At 39.8% G+C, this 21,483-nt stretch overlaps 1 protein-coding gene across 3 annotated transcripts in view; it reads left to right on the top strand.

The window, feature by feature from the left end:
• The first annotated feature begins 5,453 nt into the window (after positions 1 to 5,453).
• Positions 5,454 to 21,483, top strand: part of VPS8 (VPS8 subunit of CORVET complex) — a 397,311-nt gene continuing 381,281 nt past the window's right edge. Inside the window, exon 1 of one of the 3 annotated variants that reach the window (XM_066346811.1) lies at positions 5,454 to 5,492. The gene's annotated coding sequence lies outside the window, so the exon portion shown is untranslated. Of the gene's footprint in view, positions 5,493 to 5,830; positions 5,850 to 5,902; positions 5,990 to 21,483 lie in introns of those variants that run through there. The other 2 variants (XM_066346813.1, XM_066346812.1) reach the window with 2 other exon arrangements.

Here is a 21,483-nt window from a genome sequence, read left to right as displayed (position 1 = left end):
AGTACTCCTCCCTCATTTGCCTAGGCCTGGTATTTGTTGCCCTAATGCACTGGCATTTGAGCAAAGTCTCAAAGAAGGTGAAGGAGTGAGCCAGGTGTTTATCTCAGAGGGAAGCGCATTCCAGGCAGAGGGAACCCGAGAATGACGTTGGGCTTAGTTTGAGTAACTTACAGATAACCAATTTCACTTCTCTCCAGGCAGAGGGAACCCGAGAATGACGTTGGGCTTAGTTTGAGTAACTTACAGATAACCAATTTCACTTCTCTCCAGGCAGAGGGAACCCGAGAATGACGTTGGGCTTAGTTTGAGTAACTTACAGATAACCAATTTCACTTCTCTCCAGCCAACTTGGATATTTTGACTCCATAAAAGAACCCTGTACCACAGGTTCCTTTTTAAAAAAGGAAAAGAGGCCAATTTATTTTGTGATTGTAAGCAAAAAGGAAGTGACACAACTATCCATCTCCTAGGCTCTGCCCCTTGTTTCCAGGTATCACACATTTTTCCTTCAGGATATGTATGTCTTATTCTGGATGCAACGTTAACAGCAGTGTCTGGACAATGCTGTCCACCCTAACTCTCTTGGGAGAGCTGGAGCAGTAAAGCTGGGTGTCAGGCCATCATTCAACTGCAGCAGCCCTTGAGTGACGCTCCCCTTCTAGCTCCTGGCCATCGGCAGAGCTGGCCTCCACTGACTGCCATGCAGAAAGGTGCCTATACTACATGTGACATTTTTCTCACGGGTTTAATTTCTCCTAAGTCCACTTCACAGAAGTTCCATTTTAATTGCTATCTGCTCACTGTTTTGTCTCACTTAAAAAAGACAAGTTTAATCAATCCAAACATTTTTCTTTCTAGGTCTTACTGACCTGTACGAAGTTAATTTTTATGAATGGTTTATTTATTTATTTATTTTAAAATATTAATAGTGGCTTTCTTTTTTAAATTTTTATTTATTTATTTATTCATTTTAGAGAGGAGAGAGAGAGGGAGAGAGAGAGACAGGGGGGAGGAGCTGGAAGCATCAACTCCCATATGTGCCTTGACCAGGCAAGCCCAGGGTTTTGAACCGGCGACCTCAGCATTTCCAGGTCGACGCTTTATCCACTGCGCCACCACAGGTCAGGCATGAATGGTTTATTTTAAGCCAAATTATACTCTCTGCACCTTAAACATAAGGAAAGAAAATCATAACACTATTCTGTACATAAGAATTCCAATATTATGTAAGCTGACACCACTTTTACCATTGTAAAAAAACAAACAAACTCAATGTCTGTGTTAGAATAATTACAAAGGAAACTTAAGAAACCTCCTATACCAATGTTTCTCAAACTTAAATAACCTTAAGATTCCTTATAAAGGAAAAAGTTCTCACAGGTCTCTAGAGTTGGCTTAAGTTATTTTTATAATGTTACATACATATATATGCATATGTATAAACGGGCAGACACAAACCAAAGGAAAAGACTCATTCATTAAAGATTTTATGCCTTTATCAAACTAAAACAAGTTTATAAATTAAAAACAAACAAAACTACCAAATGAAGGAACTAAAATTTACTAAAATGTTTGTTTAATATAAAGAATGTTATTTTGCTGAAACCAAATTGTTCTTCTCAACATGAATATTTTCTGCAATGGCACAGACAGACCTATTTAACCACATACCGTGTGATGACTCAATCATCCCACTAAACTTTTTTTGTATGGTACACCACAATAAAATTTGGCTATAACATGGTATGACCACATCATTTATTTTTGAAATCCCTCTCTGTTTTTTCTCATACATGTGCAACAATTCAGTTAGTATTATTTGCGAATCACAAATGCAAACCTAGGCAGTAAAACTGCATTTCCAGAATAACTATAAAGGGTTGATAAATTTATAAAGATATTCCACCCGACTAGTAATCCAATACAAATTGAAATGAGAAGCAATTTCCTCTACCAAACTGGCAAAGCATTTTTGAAAGATAAAATAAATGTGGGTGGGTATGAGTGATGGGTATCCTTGAGCACTTCGGGTGAGAACAGGAAATGGCCTGACCTTTCTGGAAAGCAGTTTGGCAGTAGGTTTTCACAGACTTAAAGCTTTAAAAACCTTTGAATTAGTAATTCCACTTACAGGTTTCTATCCTAAGTAAACAATATTAAAATATGAGCAAAATTTTTAGTATGAGGATATTCATGGCAATGTTCTTGTTAAAAATGAAGAAATAGAAACCCCTTAAATGTCCAAAAATAATAAAAAAACTATATTATTAGTAATTATATAGTCATTACAAATAGTATTTGTGAACAACTTTAATAACTGTATATAGTGTTCAAGACATAACATTGAGCAAAAAGAAAAAAAATTAAGATATAAGACTATATATTCTATATAGTTCTATTCCATCAAAAATGTAAATATGAAAAGCAAAAGGCCCAAAGCCAAAACCATGGGTGCTTTTTTTCTGGAACATGGGCCATTTATGTTTTAATTTTTTTTTTTTTTAAATTTTATTTATTCATTTTAGAGAGGAGAGAGAAAGGGAGGAGAGAGAGGAGAGAGAGACAGGGGGGAGGAGCTGGAAGCATCAACTCCCATATGTGCCTTGACCAGGCAAGCCCAGGGTTTCGAACCGGCGACCTCAGCATTTCCAGGTCGACGCTTTATCCACTGCACCACCACAGGTCAGGCATATGTTTTAATTTTTATATTTCATGATTTTTCCAAGTTTTCTATAATAAGCATACAATATTCTTATTTTTAATTAATGTAAATAGCTCTGTAAAGCACAGTAGGTCAGCTGAGACCATCCTAAAACACTCTTTATTGTGAATTGGAATCACTTCCCAACAATATCCATCCGAAAGTCTCAGATTTACTTTCTACAGTTACTATAGCTACAGTCATGCCATTCCTCTGCTTAAGAACCTCAGAAGTCTCTTACCAGGCAAGTAGATGCCCTCCACCCCTCCCCAGCTTGGCATTCATTGTCATCCTGGATCTGGTCTCTGTCTCACCAGCCACATATCCCAGTGTAGTTCTAGCTCACTCTGCAGTGCTTTCAAACTATGGATTGCTATGCATTAGTGAGTCATGAAATCAAGTTAGTAACAACCATTAAAAAAATAGAATAGAATACACCAAGTTGCGTTGCACATGCTAAAAGCACTTACTGTCTCAGATGTACACATACACAGCATATGTATATATTCTAGGACATAGCTGAAATGTATTTATTATTGTGAGCGATGATCAAAGAAGTTTGAAAGCTACTACCAATGTCACAGCCACATCAGACCAGCAGGTAGTCTCTAACATTGCTTTGTTCAGTAGTATCCCCTTATCAACAGTTTCAGTTATGTGAGGTCAACCGTGGTCCAAAAATATTAAATGAAAAATTCCAGAGATAAACAATGCGTAAACTTAAAACTTCATGCTATCCTGGATAGTGTGATAAAATCTTGCTCTGCCCAGCTCCATCCTGCCCTAGAATTGAATTGTTCTTTCTTTCAGAGTATCCACACTGTACACACTACTGCCCGTTAGTTAGTTAGTTAGTAGCCATCTGGGTTATCTGATTGACTGCAGCAGTATTACAGTGCTTGTGTTTGTAACCTTTATTTTACTTAAAATGGCTCCAAAATACAAGAATAATGATGCTGGCAATTTGGAGATGCTAAAGAGAAAAAAGTACTTCCTTTAAGTGAAAAGGTGAACATAGTACAATGAGGTATTTTGATAGAGAGACCACAATTCACATACATTACAGTATATTATTATAAGTGTTTTATTATAGTATTAGTTATTGTTGTTAATCTCTTCCTGTGATTTATTTATTTATTTATTTATTTATTTATTTATTTATTTATTTATTGTATTTTTCTGAAGCGAGAAGCAGGGAGGCAGAGAGACAGACTCTTGCATGCACCTGACTGGGATCCACCTGGCATGCCCACTAGGGGGTGATGCTCTGCCCCTCTGGGGTGTTACTCTGTTGCAACTGGAGCCATTCTAGCACCTGAGGCAGAGGCCAATGGAATCTTGACTGTGGGAGGGGAAGAGAGAGATAGAGAGAAAAGAGAGGGGGAAGGGTGGAGAAGCAGATTGCCGCTTCTCCTGTGTGCCATCAGGAATTGAACTCGGAACATCCACATGCCAGGTCGATGCTCTACCACTGAGCCAACCGGCCAGGGCACTGTGACTGATTTATTAATTAAACTTTACCATAAGTATGTATGTACACATGAGTAAAAAACAGTACATATATATAAGGTTTGGTACTACCTTGGTGTCAGATATCCACTAGGGCTCTTGAAAGCTTGACTACCCTACTCCACTGGGGCTCTTGAAATGCATCCCTTGAGAACAGGGGTGGGTGGACTACTGTACTGCCTTTAATACCACTGTTCCCCAGCTAGGCATTCTCCCTGCTGTCTGCTGGAATCCTTCAAGGCCCTAATAAGACACCAGGTCCTTCCTAAGTGTTCTACCTTTTCCCTTTATCTGTGATCCTAAAACAATGGTGTCACACCTTTCATATACCACTCAAAACAGCCTGCCTTGTATGGCTATGTCTGTACAACCAGTTCTTAGACGAATAGTGCGTGGAAGGCAGAGCTGTGTTACCCATCTTCAGGTCGTCAAAGGCCCAGAAGTGTATGAACCTGGTTGATGCTCAATAATGTTTTCCCAACAGAATATTATCTGTATCTCTTTCCAGGAACATGTTGTGGTGCTCTTTATCTTTCCTTTCCTTTCCTTTTTTTTTTTTTTAACCATAGGCTCCCTGGAGCCAATGTTATCTACAGTGGTGCATTTAACAACCAGTTTGTCCTGAAAGCTTTCATCTTTTTCAGGAGGAATGAGAGAAATCAATATATGTTTTTATCCATTTTAAAAATATTTCCTTTATTTGAGAGTGTGTCTCTCCTATATTTTTGGTGTTAAGATGTATTTTTGTGGAGCAATGTTGATAAATTAGAAAATACTAGTTGGTTTTTAGTGTGTGGTTTACTGTCCTTACTTGGAAAAATAAAAAGCTGGCAATTCTATGTTCATCTTTAAAGACTGAAAGGAAAAATTACTGGTTGCAAACACCAAAAGCCTTGGGATCAATTCCACTTCTGGGATCGCTGAAGATCATAGGTTCACTTTCTTAAAGGCTAGATAAATTCATTGACAAAGGGCTGGAGAAAGACTTCTCTTCTTATTTCAAGGACTATTTATTGGGTCCGCGCACCCCTTCCAATATTTCTATTCTCTCATTCCCTAAGATATTAATCATCCATTATGTCCCCAGGATGAGACCGTGTATTTCTGGCCCTTTAAATGAGGGCGTGGTGCAGAGGGGCGGACCGCCTAGGAGAGACAGCTGTGAGCGGAGGAAAGCGGAAGCGTGGCCAACAGCGGTAGCTATTGCGCGTGCGTGAGGCTCGAGCAGGGGGCGGGGCCACGTGGGCCGGGGGGTCCTGGGCTGAAATGGCTACGGGCGCAGGTAAAGAATCTCCCTAGGAGGGTCGATGGGGGTGGGGACAGTGGTGAGGAGCTGTCGCCCCCGGCGGGAAGAGAACGCGCGCCGGGTTCCCGAGCCGCGGCCCTTTTCCCCGCGGGACAGCAGCGCGGCCTCGGGTGGCTGACGGAGCGGCCCCTGTCGGGCGGACTGGACCCGGGCCCACCCGCGGGGCGGGGTTGACTCGGGCGGAAGGGTGTGCTTTTCGCTTGGCTTGGGACTGGGTCGGGCATTTTCCACTTGCTGGTTACAAACGAATGGGAGGCTGAGAGACAGGTGCACCCGCTCCCCTAGATGTGAGATTAGGAGGCCGGTGATCACACCTTCCCCGGGACGGAACAGGTGTGCAGCGCTTCGGGCGTGGGGCACAGGTGTAGGCTTCTCCGTCCCTGGAGGGCTGGGATGAGTGTGCTCCCCAAGTGTGAGCCTGGGGCTTAGATCGGGAGATGGCGTGTCCACCTTGTAGAGTCGGTGCGCACTCGGTGAGTCTGGTTCCAGTTTCTCTGCCTGGACGGTGTGCCCCCGAGTGAGAGCAGCAAGAGGACAGGTGGTCTCTAACGTTCGAGGCCACTCCTGTGTCCTGGGTTAGTTCTCCCAGGTGTGGTACCTGGGGAAAGAGGGAAACAGCAGCCTAAAGTGTTTAGCTGTGTTTCAAAAGAAATTAGGGTGGGAGAAATTAAAGAAATTAGTAGGATCAGCGAGAGAGGCTCCATGGCCATTAGTAATCAAGAACACCTGGGGAGCCTTCTCCAACTAGGCATGTGTCCTCCATACTCTTATTAATATTAGACTAACATTAGAATGGACAGAAAGGTTTGTGTCTTCTGCATTGCCCGCGCTCTGCCACACCCTCCTGAGTGCCCTTACCCCTAAAAAAACCCCAAACCCAAGCCAAACATGGATGTTAATTGGTGGCACCAACTCTATTACAGATGGCTGTGATGAGATAATTACGTGTCGTGTGTGTTTGAAGTATATTTAATAAAAATAGGGATGGAAGATCTACATATGTTTGTGTGAGATACGGGTTTGCTCTTGGTTACGTTTAAGCAGAGTAGATACTGAATCCTCTGGCAATAGCTGGTCTGTTCCACAGAATGTAGTTGGGGTTGGGGAAGGATTCTGGTTGAACAATGGGGCTTCATATGTTAAAGTGACATACTTATATGTGAAAAAAATTTCTTTCCAGACCTCTAAATAATATGTTGATTTTCCTTTATATATTTTCCTTTGTGCCTGGATGGATGTTTTCCATCCAGCTTCCAAGCAGATGGATGTTTTCTGTCTTTGAGATTATTGTGACATCTTGATGATTTTTAGCTGTACTTTTTTTCATAGACATCTGAGATGCCAGATATCAGTTATGTATGTGAATGAAAAGTCAAGTCTTTTGAACTTAATGAAGTATATTTAACTTTTGATCTTTATATATAAAGTTTTTGCAGAGGTTAGTATCTCCTCTTGATCCACAGCTTCAGGTGTATATTTGTAAGATTATACTGTTCTGTTCTTAACTGAACTTTGAATTATGTTTGCATTATCTCCATTCTGTATAACAGCCCCTGTGTTACATCTTCCAAGTTTCCAAGCACTCAGAGTAAAGAGAAAACCCCTACCTTCAGTATTTACATAATCCAGGAAAGGATACTGATTGGCCAAATTGGAGACAAGAATGTCCTCTGCCTACTCTTTTGGCTAGGCAGATGGGGTGTTTGATTGGTACCACCACCAATATGGTTGGTGTGGAGGAGGAGCAGTTTTCCAGAGGAAGAAGGTGCTGGGATGTTGTAACCATATTCAAAGTTGCTTTTTCCTCTGAAGTTCAGCAAGAAGCCTCCTCTTGCTCTTTGAAATAATAAAAAATAAAAATAAATCTTTTGTGACTCCACATCCTCCTTGATATCTAACCCAGACAAACTGAGGTGACAATTTAATTAATTGGTAGTTAATTAAGATGGGTGGGAAGGACTCCTGCAACTGAGTGGAATCCTATCTTCTGTGAATTTAACTTCACCCGTACCAGTTCAGTGAAGAAGAAAAATGAATATATTTCAGCCTGCACAAGGCCCATGTGCTTTGTGGGAGAAATTTTCTGAGGTTGGGGTGAGTCTTTGATAGAGATTCTTATACACTGCTCACAAAAATTAGGGGATCGGGTAACATGCAAACACTCCAGTACTTTCAGCGTTTTGTATAGTACATTTGCACCAATGGAATAAAAGTTGGTTTTGCATCTCATTTGCATAATTGAACAACTTTCTTTGACTTGTCGTTTGCTTTTCTGATGTTCTTGTTTAATTTTAAAAAATCAAATGCCTTTTTTTATTGCTTCATATTCCTTTTGAGATATCCCCTATTTTTTGTGAGCAGGATAATATAAGGGAGTTCTTAGAAGCTGGAAAGTAATGATAATTTTTTTTATTCATTATATTTATAAAGCTGATGGGGTTTATACATAATATAGGTATTTGTTTTATATGTATTACAAGGGATTTAGATTTTTGTTTTCTGGAATGGGGCTATCAGAGTTGTGTCTGACAATTCCTAGTAGTAACTTAGCACCCCACACAGGTAGGTCTTAGGCACTGCTCTTTTTTTCTTTTTAAATGTCATTTATTTTTAAAATTAAATTTATTGGGGTGATATTGGTTAATAATGTTAATATGTTTCAACTGTAATACATCATCTGTATATTACGTGTGCTCACCCCCAATGCCCCGTCTCCCTCCGTCACTGCATATTTGACTCCTTTACCCTCATCATCCTTACCTCACTCCACTTTCCCTCTGGTAACCACACTTTTGTGCCTCTGAGTTTGTTTTATTTGTTCTTTTGTTGCTTTTGGTTTTATATCCCACATATTATTGAAATCATGTGGTTCTTGTCCTTTTCCATCTGACTTATTTTGCTCAGCATGATAGTCTCAAGATCTATCCATATTGTCACAAATAGCAGTATTTCACCCTTTTTATGTATGGCCCAGTAGTATTCCATGGTATATATATATGTACCACATCTTTACCCAGTTATCTATTGAAGGGCTTTTTCGTTTCCATGTCTTGTCTACTGTGCATAATGTTGTAATGAACATGGGGTGCATATATATTTTTTGTTTATTTATTTATTTTTTATTTTTTAATGAGAGGAGGGGAGGCAGAGACAGATTCCTGCATGCGCCCCGACCAGGATCCACTTGGCAAGCTCAGTAGGGGGCAGTGCTCTGCCCATTTGGGTCCATTGCCCTGTTGCAGCTGGAGCCATTTTTTAGCACCTGAGGCAGAGGCCATGGAGCCATCCTCAGCACCCGGGGCCAGCTCATTGAGCCATGACTGCAGGAGGGGAGGAGAAGAGAGAGAGGGAAAGATAGAGAAGTAAGAGGATGAGGGGTGGAGAGGCAGATGGGCACTTCTCCTGTGTACCCTGACTGGGAATCGAAACCCGGACTTCCACATGCCGGGCTGACTCTACCATTGAGCCAACCAGCCAGGGACTACATATATCATTATGGATAAATGTTTTCAAAATTTGGGGGTAGATACCCAGAAGAGGGATTGCAGGGTCATATGGTAGCTCTGTTTTTAATTTTTTTAGGGGGAATCACAGTATTTTCTGTAGTGGCTGTACCAATTTACAGCATATATGAATGTTCTTTTTTCTCCACATTCTTTCCAACAGTAGTTATTTCTTGTTTTATTGATAGTAACCATTCTAACAGATGTGAGATGGTATCTCACTGTAGTTTTAATTTACATTTCCCTTAGAGCTTGTGAAGTTGAATATCTTTCCATGTATCTGTTGGCTCATTGTATGTCTTCTTGGAGAAGTATCTGTTCAGGTCCTCTGCTCATATTTTGATTGGATTGTTTTTGATGTTGTTGGGTTGAATACGACGTTCTTTATGTATTTTGGATATTTTTAAAAATTTGTTTTTTCTTTACAGGGACAGAAAGAGAGAGAGAGTCAGAGAGAGGGATAGATAAGGACAGACAGACAGGAATGGAGAGAGATGAGAAGCATCAATCATCAGTTTTTCGTTGCGACACCTTAGTTGTTCATTGATTGCTTTCTCATATGTGCCTTGACTGCGGGCCTTCAGCAGACCAAGTAACCCCTTGCTTGAGCCAGCAACCTTGGGTCTAAGCTGGTGAGCATTTTTTATTTTGCTCAAGCCAGATGAGCCCGCGCTCAAGCTGGTGACCTCGGGGTCTTGAACCTGGATCCTTGGCATCCCAGTCCAGTGCTCTATCCACTGTGCCACCGCCTGGTCAGGCTATATTTTGGATATTATTATTTGCAAATATCTCTTCCTGTTTGGTTGGTTGCTTTTTTTGTTTTGTTGAAAGTTTCTTTTGATGTCTCTAAGCTTTATAGTCCTTTTTTTTTTTTTTTTTTTTTTTTTTTTTACTTCTACTTCCTGGCCTTGTAAAATGCTTTCAGAGACCAAGGTCCAAACGTTTAGTGTCTATGTTTTCTTCTATGTATTTTATTGTTTCAGGTCTGATATTAAAGTCTTTAATCCATTTTGAGTTTATTTTTTAGAATGGTGTCAATTAGCATTCTAGTTTCATTCTTTTGCATGTAGCTTTTCAGTGTTCCCGACACCACTTATTAAAGAGGCTTTCATTTCTACATTGTTTCTCTTTGGCTTCTTTGTCAAAAATAAGTTGCCCATGTACATGTGGTTTATTTCTGGACTCTCAGTTCTGTTCCATTGGTCTAGGTGTGTTTGTTTTTCTTTCTGGTATCATACTGTTTTGATTATTGTAGCTTTGTAGCATAATTTGAAGCCAGGGAGTATGATACTTGGTACTTTTTTCTCAGGATTACTTTGGCTATTCAGGGCCTTTTGCGTTTCCATACAAATCTGATGATTTTTGTTCTATTTCTTTGAAAAATGCCATTGAGATTTTTATCGGGATTGCATTATATCTGTATATTGCTTGCATAATATGGCCATTTTAATTATGTTGATTCTTCTACTCCATGAACACGAAATATTTTTTCATTTCTTTGTATCTTCTTCCATTACTTTCAACAATGTCTTACAGTTTTCAATGCATAGGTCCTTCACTACTTAAATTTATTTAAGGTATTTTTCCTAAATATATTTAAATATATTTATTAAATATATTTATTCCTAGGTATTTTAAATTATTCCTAGGTATTTTTTTTGTAGCAATTGCAAATGGAATTGTTTACATTTATTCCTAGGTATATTTAGGTAGGTTAAATTTATTCGTAGGTATTTTTTTTGTAGCAATTGCAAATGGAATTGTTTACATTTTTAAAAATTTTATTGTTAGTATGTAGGAATACAAGGGATTTTGTACATTGATTTTGTATCCTTCAACTTGACTGTATTTGTTCACTGTTTCTAATAGTTTTGGGTGGCTTCTTTAGGGTTTTTTTTATATAGAGAATCATGTCATCTGCAAAAAAGTGACAATCCTAATTTTGACACCTTTTCTTTCTCTTGCCTGATTGCTCTTGCTAGAACTTCAGTACGATTCTGAATAACGGTGAGAGTCGGTGTGCTTGTCTTGTTTCTGATCTTAGAGGAAAAACTCAGTTTTTCACCATGGAGTATAAGAGCTGAATATCATATATGGCCTTTATGTTGAAGTACTTCCCTTTTATACCCATTTTACTGAGTGTTTTAATCATAAGTGGGTGGTGTATTTTGTCAAGTGCTTTTTCTGCACCTCTTGATATAAACATATCTTTATTTTGTTAATGTGGTGTATCACATTGATTATTTGTCTATGTTGAACCATCCTTGTGCCCCTGGAATGAATCCTATTTGATCATGATATACTATCTTTTTAATGTGTTGTATTCAGTTTGCTAGCATTTTCTGTAGAATTTTTGCATATATATTCATAAGATATATTGGCCTGTCATTTTATTTTGTGTTGTCTTTGACAGGTTTTGATATTGGGGTAATGAGTTAGGAAATATTCCCTCTTCTTTTTTGGAAGACTTTGAGAAGCATAGGTATTAAATCTTTGAATGTTTGGTAGAATTCACTAGTGAAGCCATCTGGTCCTAGATGGCTAAAAAATCTTATTTTTTGAGAGGTTTTTGATGACTGTTACTGTTCATGATTCAGTCAAGAAGGTTATATATTTCTAAGAACTTACTTATTTTTTCTAAGTTATTGAATTTGGTGATGTATATAGCCTTTCACAGTATTCTTGTTTAGTGCTTTGTATTTCTGTAGTGTTCATTGTAATTTCTTCTCTTTCTTTTTTTTTAAAATTATTTATTTATTTATTTATTTTTTACAGAGACAGTGAGTCTGAGAGAAGGATAAATAGGGACAGACAGACAGGAACGGAGAGAGATGAGAAGCATCAATCATTAGTTTTTCGTTGTGTGTTGCAACACCTTAGTTCATTGATTGCTTTCTCATATGTGCCTTGACCGCGGGCCTTCAGCAGACCGAGTAACCCCTTGCTGGAGCCAGTGACCTTGGGTTCAAGCTGGTGGGCTTTTGCTCAAACCAGATGAGCTCGCGCTCAAGCTGGGGTCTCGAACCTGGGTCCTTGGCATCCCAGTCCAACGCTCTATCCACTGCGCCACTGCCTGGTCAGGCTAATTTCTTCTCTTTCATTTCTGAAGTAGTTTATTTGGTTCCTTTCTCTTTCTTTGTTAGTGACTTTAACCAGAGATTTGTCAATTTTATTTATCTTTTCAAAGAACCAGCTCTTTGTTTCATCAATTTTTTCTGTTGTCTCTTTGTTCTCTATTTTATTTAATACTGCTCTCATTTAAATTTTTTTCCATTGATTTGAAAGTGAGAGAGAGAGGAAGAGCGAGAAAGGGAAAGAGAGAAGCATCAACTCATTCCACTTAGTTCCACTTAGTTGTGCACTCATTGATTGCTTCTCGTATGTGCCATGACCGGGATTGGATATGTGACTGTGGTGCACTGGATGACACTCTATTCACTGAGCCACCCTGCCAGGATCAATTCTCTCATTTTTATGATTTTTTTGTTTATTTTATTGATTTTAGAGACAGAGGAGGGGGGGGGGGAGAGAGAGAGAGAGAGAGAGAGAGAGAGAGAGAGAAAGAGAAAGAGAGAAAGAGAGAGAAACATCAATCTGTTGACAGGAACATTAATCTGTTCCTGTATGTGCCCTGACTGGGGATCAAACCAGTAACCTTGTGTTTTGGGAGGAGGCTCTTACCAACTGAGCTATCTGACCAGGGTTCATTTTTATTATTTATTTCCTTCTGTTGACTTTGGACTTTGTTTTTATTTTTCTAGTTTTCCTAGGTGAAATGTTAGGTGTTTATTTGAGACTTCTCTTGTTTCTTGACGTGGGCCTGTAATGCTGTAAACTTCCTTTTTATTACAACTTTTGCTGCATCTAGAAATTCTTGATATGTTGTATTGTCATTCTCATTTGTCTCTATGTGCCGTTTGATCTCTTCTTTTATTATTTCTTTGATCCAGTCGTTGGTCAGTAGCATGTTGTTTAATCCCCACATATTAGTGGTTTTTCCAGATTTCTTCTTGCAGTTGGTTTCCAGTTTCAAAGCATTGTGGTTGGGGAATATGCTTGATATGATTTCAATCTTCTTAAATTTGTTGAGGCTAGTTTTGTGCCCTAACATGTGGATTCCTTGAGAATGTTCCATATCAGGCATTCTTCCTTCACTTTTCTTCTTCTTTTTTTTTTTTTTGTATTTTTTTTTCCTGAAGCTGGAAACGGGGAGAGACAGTCAGACAGACTCCCGCATGCGCCCAACCGGGATCCACCCGGCACGCCCACCAGGGGCGACGCTCTGCCCACCAGGGGGCGTCGCTCTGCCGCGACCAGAGCCACTCTAGCGCCTGGGGCAGAGGCCAAGGAGCCATCCCCAGCGCCCGGGCCATCTTTACTCCAATGGAGCCTTGGCTGCGGGAGGGGAAGAGAGAGACAGAGAGGAAGGAGGGGGGTGTGTGGAGAAGCAAATGGGCGCTTCTCCTATGTGCCGTGGCCGGGAATCGAACCCGGGTCCCCCGCACGCCAGGCCGATGCTCTACCGCTGAGCCAACCGGCCAGGGCCCACTTTTCTTTTTAACATTTGTTGTTCTGTATGTACTTCTTAAGTTTTAAGTGACCACTTTTCTCATTTAGACATTTACCAAGAGAAAGAAAAAGAAACAGTGGTTTGGGTACTTTCATAGTAGCAGCTTTAAGCACTGTGGGCCGTAGTTACCTAAATGTGCCTATTCTAGGGCTCAAGTAAACAGCTCAGGATACAGTAGCACTGTACTAACACAGGGCCTGTTTCTGAAGTGCATGAGTAAGGTGAAATTGAGTACGTTTGAAAAGTTCCTTGAAAATTGAGTACCCTTAAAGTAGCCTGGGAAGGAGTCATGTTGGAGACTGACATGCGATCTCTCAGGAAGTCCGGCACAGCCAGTTTTGCTCCATGTTGGAACAGCATGGTGTTTGTTATTTTGAGCACAGATGAAATTGATTGCTTATGTATGGTGTATGTGGCATGCAAAAACTGCGACTAACCAAAAGGATAGCAGATACATATTCCCTCTCCCAGGCTCACTCTGAAACGTACTTATTGAGTAGAACATATACAGAGTCCCCGGCTCTGTGTGAATCACTTTTTTTTCTTTCCCTTCGCTGAAGAATAATAGTTGAATTCCTGTAAACTGAATGGACATATGATACATTTTCACTGTTTCCATCTTGGCCTACAGATTGACTTAATGTAAAACAACATGAAACATCTGAAATGGCAGAGTTGTTTCATGTTACACATGAGCAAATGTGATCACTAAAAAATAAAATCAGTGTTATGGATTAAAAATCTCACCTTAGATGTAAAGAATAGAACTTGCAAGGTGAGGGACTCAGCACATTTTATTTTGAATGACCAGAGCTGCTGTTTGAAGCTCTGGAGGCCAATGATGAAGTGTTGCTTCGTTAGGGCTGTTTAGCTAGGGAAGGAGGGAGAGGATGACTCCCTGCTGGATTGGTGGGTTGATTAGCTACTAGTAATTAGGGAATACAGTGGTGAACAAGACAGATCTAGTCTTGGCTCTCCTGGAAAATGCATTCCAGTAGAGGGAAGGGAATGATGGCTTAGACACTAAAAAAGTTATTCAATGTGTTAAGTATAATAAAAGAGAACAGTTATAGGTGTGTATTAACAGGAAACCTAGTCGAGTTGAGCAGGACAAAAAAGGCTTTTTTAGGAATCAGTGTTAGCTGGTATCTGAAGGAAGAATATGATCAACAGTAGTTGACAAATCTGGTTAAATAAAGGTAGAACTCAATTATAACTTGGTTTATTATGGTATAGATTCCTATATGCTGTGAGACAATTCCTCTGAAGCTTAACAATTACAGGTAATAAAATTGATATGTTTAAATTGCAGCACAGGTGTTATTCCTGTCTTCCAGTTTCTATGTTAACCAGTGATGTGGAGTATTCAAAGAAGCATGGCCCGCCTGACTGGGTGGTGGCGCAGTGGATAGAGTGTCGGACTGGGATGCGGAAGACCCAGGTTCGAGACCCCGAGGTCGCCAGCTTGAGCCAGGGCTCATCTGGTTTGAGCAAAAGCTCACCAGCTTGAGCCCAAGGTTGCTGGCTTGAGCAAGGGGTTACTTGGTCTGCTGAAGGCCTGCGGTCAAGGCACATATGAGAAGGCAGTCAATGAACAATTAAGGTGTTGCAATGCGCAACGAAAAACTAATGATTGATGCTTCTCATCTCTCCGTTCCTGTCTGTCTGTCCCTGTCTATCCCTCTCTCTGACTCTCTCTCTGTCTCTGTTAAAAAAAAAAAAAAAAAGAAGCATGGCCCAGTTTTTATTGTATAGTTGGGGAGAAAAGACAAAGTCACATGGTAAGTTAACTAATAAATCAATATGAGGAAAGTGACATGGCACTGTTCTAAAAAAGATAAGCATTTCAGATTCAGAAGATGCTTGGGGAAAGGAAGGTGCCCAGAAGGAAAGAAAGGAAGAAAGAACTTAGATAAATGGCGAAGAAATGGAAAGGGAAGGTGAGCTACCATGAGCAGACATTGAGGGAAAGTGGAAGCTGTTCTTGAGGACTGAATACAAATAGTAAGTTTAGCTATAAAGGAAAGTTGGGTCAGCGTATGTTAGTTATGGAATCAGAGGCTTAGAATTTGGGATTTTATTTTGTAGGTGTTGGGGAGGTGTTAAAAATGAATCCATTTACTCAAGAAATATAGTAGAAAACCAATACAAGTGGATCTTCTATTGTATTTTTCTTCACAAAACAAACCACAAGAAGACAAAACAAAACAAAGAAATGAAAGAAAAAAAAATACTTGGTTTGGGAAGGCCAGACACAAAGTTGGCATATAAAATCATTTCCATATCGTGATTTTCTGATATCTTTCTGTGTATATAGTAAATTAAAAAAACAAACAACCACACTTGATTTGATTTCACTGTGATATGAAAAGTGCCTCAGAAGTCACTTTTACGAGGAAAAGAATGTCAGTCAATAAAATAGGATCCTGGAACTTGAGAATAGTTGGGAATGTTTGCCAAAATAAAAAAAGAAACAAAACAACAACAAAAACTGTTGAAAGAGCTTCATATTAACCTGGCCTAATCTAGGTCGCATTCTAGAGGTATTATTCAGTTGGCCAATGTCATAATCAGGTCATTGTTGTTTATATGGCACATACTTATTTTTTTAATGGTCCTTGAATCTGTTATTAATATTGATTGAGAATAACCTTGTTAATTAAGAGGGAACAACCTTGGGAACTTTCAAAATGTCAGATAATCTTACGTCAACTATTAAAATATTAGTTTATCAGCATTTAGAACAGAACAGCACACTGGGTAATCATGATTCTGTGACATACATTTTCTGTCATATTAATCTGATTTCATTCTGGGATTGACTAAGACAACTGATGTTGCCTTTTGTGTTGTCTGTAGATACTGTCCGGCATTGCATCATCTTAAGAATGATAAGAGCACTAGATCACCCAATGATTAGGTGAAGAACTAGTTGTAGGATTGTATCTCAAGAGGAAATTATCAGTGGTTTCTTGTTAACATTTGTACTGAGATAGCACTTAAGTAATATGTGAAGGCAGTATCTGCCTCAAGTGTGTATTATTATGTGTCATATAGTAAGCATTTCATCATTGTTCTGCATATTGAAATGAAGAGCTTGCCCAATAAATATTTGGGCAACACCGAGAAACAAGGGAGGGGTTAGTATTTCAGAGTGTTGGAGATCTTGTCAGAAACAGATTAACTGAAGTTTGTCAATACATTGTTTCCTAATGTTAATGTGACAAATTGTCACAAACTTAGTGGCTTAAAGCCGGGTAGATTTATTGTACAGTTCTGTAGTTTGCAAGTCCAGCATTGGTCTTATTAGGCTAGATTCCAGCTGTGGCGAGGCTGGGGTCCTTCTGGAGGCTCTAGGAGAGAATCCATCTCCTTGTCTTTTGCAGCTTCTAAAGACTGTTTGAATTCCTTGGCTCCTGGCAGATACCCTTTATCTTCAAAGCATACAAGATAGCATCTCTCTGCTTTTGTCACATCTCTTTCTCTGACACTCTTCTTCTGTCTCCCTTTAAAGACACTTGTGATTTCATTGGGCCCACCACATAATTCAGGATAATCTCCCCAACTCAAAATCCTAATATAATCACATCTGCTAAATCCTTTTTGACATGTAAAGTAGCATAGTCACAGGTTCTGGGGATTAGGATGGGTATCATTTAGCACTGTTATTTTGCCTACTACAGGTAGGTTCAGGCACAACTCAGTTTCTGAAAATTTTACAGCTGTTCTAGTGAACTTATTTTTTTAAATGAGCCTGTGACCCTTTGATTCAGCAGATCTATTTGGGTTGGAAAAATTTGTTGACTAACATAAAGAAAGGAAAAACTTCTGATAAACAACAAAAGTGGAAGTTGACGTAAAAACAGGCATAATTTTAGAATAAATGACACCATAATTAATTGAAAGTTTTTATTAAGCATGAGTGTTGCTTTGCTGGGGGCTGTACTAATCTTAGGCAAAACTTCACAGTTCATCTCTTGAAGAAACTTCTAATGTGGTATTAGAAGCATATCCTCCAATAAGGTTTTCTGATATGCTTAGCATGGGTTATATCTTTACAAAATACTAGATCTTGTTTCAGGGTCTTTAACTTTAGAAGAATTTGGAGATCTTGTGGAAATTTTAAATGGTAAGAGCTAATGTCTCTTGAAAACCTATTCTGGACTGACCTGTGGTGGCGCAGTGGATAAAGCGTCGACCTGGAATGCTGAGGTCGCCGGTTCGAAACCCTGGGCTTGCCTGGTCAAGGCACATATGGAAGTTGATGCTTCCTGCTCCTCCCCCTGTTCTCTCTCTATCTCTCCCCCCACCCAATAAAAATGAATAAATAAAATCTAAAAAAGTAAATAAATAAAAAAAATTTTAAAAACCCAAAAAACAAACAAACAAACAAAACCTATTCTGTGCCCCGACATTATTTTAAATGCTTTACAGTCATGGTATTGTTTATTCCTCAAGTAGCCCTGCAAACTAGGTAGCTGCATTCCTAGGAGTCAGGACTAGCAATTGTAAGCGACCAAGAAAAGAAAATTGGGGGAGTATGTTCGCTTATGTAGCCAAACTGCTGGAAGGCTGTGGCCAGAGCTAACTTCATAGAAGATGAACTTGGGGCCTGAATGATAACGGGACACTCTTTCCTCTTCTTTTCTGCTTGTGTTTTTGGGTTGATTTCATTCTTGCTAGAGAATCTGTACCTAGGATGTAAATTTTTAGGATGTACCTCTGTAGAGGTAGATCTCCAGTAACAGATGCATAGTAGGTGTTTGGTTATGTGTTGAATAAATAAACTTTTCTGCAGAACAGGGGGAGGTGGAGGGTGGGGGTGTTGCCTAATCTTATTACTCATTGTTTCGAGAACAGTAGAAATGACTTTTCCTCACCAGTGCCCTTTTAATGAATCCTAGTGATGGACTCGGGCTATTTTATGCAGTTTCTGTTACTAGGGGATTTTTGATTGGCAGTCTCCACAAGAACCACATGGTTTGAAGGAGCTGTTCTGTGTAAACAACACAAATGGCCACAGGAGTTTCTCTTACAGATGTGGAAATAGGCTCCGGAAGGGTAGACAGATTGACCCAGGTTACAGGTAGGAACTGGTAAAGTCCAGATTGAAACCTGATTTTAATTGACTCTTCTACTTGTGTGCTTTCCACTTTGCTACCACATCACATCAATCACAGGAGCACAGTGAAGGGAAGGTTGGAAAGGAAGTAGGGTAGCATAGCAGGACAATGTTCTTTTACTGGTGTTCACAGATGCTGAGCTGCTCTGAGAACCTTTAACTCCAGACAGGAGATATAAAAAAGAGCCAGAAATAAGTTGTTATCCTTTCTGAGTTATTTTGTAAAGACAAAAGAACGAAACAGTTTAGTTTACTGATCATTTATTTAGAACATTTTAAAAATTTATTGATCTTAAAGGGAGGTGGGGGAGAGAGAGAGATTGAGATTGATTTGTTCCACTTATTTATGTGCATTCATTGGTTGATTCTTTGTGTGCCCTGACCGGTGACTGAATTAATGACCTTGGTGTATTGGGATGATGTTCTAACCCAGTGGTCCCCAACCCCCGGGCCGCGGACCGGTACCGGTCTGTGGGCCATTTGGCACCGGTTCGCAGAGAAAGAATAGATAACTTACATTGTTTCTGTTTTATTTATATTTAAGTCTGAGTGATGTTTATTTTTTAAAAATGACCAGATTCCCTATTACATCCGTCTAAGACTCACTCTTGATGCTTGTCTCGGTCACATGATACAATTATCCGTCCCACCCTAAAGGCCGGTCAGTGAAAATATTTTCTGACATTAAACCGGTCCGTGGCCCAAAAAAGTTTGAGGACCAATGTCCTAACCAACTGAGCTACCTGGCCAGGGCCAGGTTATTGATCAATTAAATAAAAGTTTTTTTTTCCTGTGTTGTCTTTTCTACTATTAAAAAAATATATATAGATGAATAAATCTCAGCAACTGTCCTCAGGAACCACTGAATATAAATTAGATTGTGCATGTTTGCAAACATTCCTTGACCGATTGTAATCATTTTGGCTAAGTGGTACAAATAAGAGTGAACTTTTTATTTTTCATGAGCCAACGCAGTTTTCTTTGAAGAAAGGCATATAAACACTAGTATTGCTACTATATTTGGCTTACTGCAAAGGAAGCAGTACATTTAATAACTGAGACTGGAAAGATACTTTCTAATGTTGCCAGATACAGAGTACCCTCAGTTATGTCTTCTAGGAATATATTTCATAGTATGTGTTTTAGAACAGAGCCTTAGAGTCTATCTTCTGTAACATGTGAAAGAAATTAGTCTGTACTTGGTAATGTACCAAATGTACTAGCTAGAAAAAAATTGGTTTCAGTTCTTAAAAAACCAGTCTTCATGTTTTACACTTAGGAAGTATTAATTTCTTTTAGTATGGCAAAACTGAAACATTGAAGGAAGTGAAATTAATTGAAAGTACTAAAAAATGAACCTAGTTAGATAAAATGTTGTGTTTTGGGAATGTTATATATTTTTGACAAAACAACTAATTCGCCACTTCCTTTTAAAAAATTAGTTCTTTCAGTGGCTTAGTGATTGTCAGCCCCCCCCATTTGCCATTACTTCATTAAGGAGGAAGAAGAGTTTATATGGTAGGGAGAGTTACTGTTTTTATTATTACCGTTACTGTGGCATTGTTTTAATAGTTTTGTGTATGTGACAGAGACAAAGAGAGTAAGTCAGAGAGAGGAACAGATAGGGACAGATAGGCAGTAAGGGAGAGAGATGAGAAGCATCAGTTCTTCGTTGTGGCACCTTAGTTGTTCATTGACTGCGTTCTCATATGTGCCTTGACTGAGGGGCTACAGCAGAGCAAGTGACCCCTTGCTTAAGCCAGGAACCTTGGGCTCAAGCCAGCGACCTTTGGGCTCAAGCCAGCGACCATGGGATGACCATGTCTATGATCCCACACTCAAGCTGATGAGCCTGCAATCAAGCTGGATGAACTTACACTCAAGCCGGCGACCTTGGGGTTTCGAACCTGGGTCTTTCTCATCCCAGTCTGACACTCTATCCACTGTGCCACCGCCTAGTCAGGCTCTGTTTTATAGTTTTGTTTCTTTATTCTAAACAGGTAGAGCTAAGTGATGGAGGTTTTTGTGGTTTATTTAAAAAAAATTTTATTTAGAAATTAAATTTAATGGGGTGACATTGATCAATAAGAGTACATAGGTTTCAGGTGAACATCTCTATAGCATTTAAACTGTTGACTGCAGTGTGTGCTCATCACCGAAAGTCAGATCACTTTCCATCACCGTATATTTGTGTCCCTCTTTACTCCCTTCCCCCCTACCCTCTCCCCTTAGTAACCACTTTACTTTTATCTGTGTCTATGTGTCTCAGTTTGGGATATATTTGTTCCACTTCACTCCCCTCCTACAGCCCCCCCCCCCATGGTAACCACTTTACTTTTATCTATGTCCATGAGTTTCATTAAATATCACACCTGGCCCTGGCCGGTTGGCTCAGTGGTAGAGCGTCGGCCTGGCGTGCAGGAGTCCCTGGTTCGATTCTTGGCCAGGGCACACAGGAGAAGTGCCCATATGCTTCTCCACCCCTCCCCCTCTCCTTCCTCTCTGTCTCTCTCTTCCCCTCCTGCAGCCAAGGCTCCATTGGAGCAAAGTTTGCCCGGGCACTGAGGATGGCTCTGTGGCCTCTGCCTCAGGCGCTAGAATGGCTCTGGTTGCAACAGAGCGATGCCCCAGATGGGCAGAGCATCACAACCTGGTGGGCGTGCCGGGTGGATCCCGGTCGGGCGCATGTGGGAGTCTGTCTGACTGCCTCCCCGTTTTCAACTTCAGAAAAATAAAAAATAAAAAAGTTACACCTATGTGTGAAATCATAGT

The sequence above is a fragment of the Saccopteryx leptura genome, chromosome 8 (genome assembly GCF_036850995.1).
Source record: "Saccopteryx leptura isolate mSacLep1 chromosome 8, mSacLep1_pri_phased_curated, whole genome shotgun sequence".
In the NCBI taxonomy this organism is placed as follows: domain Eukaryota; kingdom Metazoa; phylum Chordata; class Mammalia; order Chiroptera; family Emballonuridae; genus Saccopteryx; species Saccopteryx leptura.
The sequence above is the reverse complement of the archived record's forward strand: the minus strand, read 5'-3'. Positions and strand labels throughout refer to the sequence as shown.